Here is a 1,263-nt window from a genome sequence, read left to right as displayed (position 1 = left end):
GGAATAGTCATAAGATAGAGAAAGCTTCAAGCATGTGCCTGCAGAAAAGTGTGTGGGAATCAAGTCAGTGGAGTCGCAGAAGCCCAAGGATACGAAGAAATGAATTTAAAATTGGTTGGAAGCTATTCATCAGAAAGGAGAAGGTTCAAAACAGTATTGTATCAAGATCCTGAACTCCCCTCATCCCATGGGCGCAAGAGATCTACAACTACATATGGAATAATTCACTCAGTAGGAGATCTGAAAACTGGATGAATAGAACTTATACAACAAAGGGTAAAATGACAGCATCAAGACAGGTCATAGAAGCAGAGAGACGGGCTCATCAAGGGAAAATGCACACCCCAGTTGCAGAGATTCTCACTCAGAGGGATCACAAAGATATGAATCTTTGCCCCAAGGAGCAAGGGATTGTAGCTACACATCAACCCTTAGATCCTACATTGGAGAGAAAGTCAGTCAAGCACCCCAAACACTTGGCTTTAAAAAATCAGTAGAGAATATGTTCAGGAAAACTATAGAAATGCAGGTAATGGAAAACCCACTTTTCTCCTGTTTTTTATTTAATTGAAGTATAGTTGATTTACAGTGTTAATTACTGCTATACAGCAAAGTGATTCAGTTATACAAATATATACATGTTATTTTTAAAGTATTCTCTTCTATTATATCAGAGGATATTGAATATATTTCTCTGTGCTATATAATAGGACCTTGATGTTTATCCATTCTATTTATAAAAGCTTACATCTGCTAACCCTAACCTTCCCCTCCACCTCTCCCCCAATCCCCTCCGGCTTGGCAACCACCAATATGGACAGTGCATTTGTGTGTGCTCAGTCGTGTCTGACTATTTGTGACCACATGGACTGTAGCCCGCTAGGCTCCTCTGTCTGTGGAATTTTCCAGGCAAGAATACTGGAGTGGATTGCCATTTCCTTCTCCAGGGATCTTCCTGACACAGGGATCAAACTTGCATCTCCTGTGGCTCCTGCATTGGCAGGCAGATTCTTTACCACTGAGCCACCTGGGAAGGCCTCAATCTGGAAAACCCATTTTTAAAGGGCCCATGCACAGACTCTACCCAAAAAACAGTGCAAAATTACCAGATTGAAAATCACATGAACCATAGGTGATGGGGGTTCCACTTACTAATCTGTAAACTGGTATAGCCACTATGGAAAATAATATGGAAATTCACCAAAAAATTAGGAATAGAACTACTGTATGATGCAGCTATTCCATTTCTGGGTATTTATCTGA

This window comes from Odocoileus virginianus, chromosome 4 (assembly GCF_023699985.2).
Source record: "Odocoileus virginianus isolate 20LAN1187 ecotype Illinois chromosome 4, Ovbor_1.2, whole genome shotgun sequence".
In the NCBI taxonomy this organism is placed as follows: Eukaryota; Metazoa; Chordata; class Mammalia; order Artiodactyla; family Cervidae; genus Odocoileus; species Odocoileus virginianus.
This window is presented reverse-complemented; position numbering follows the sequence as displayed.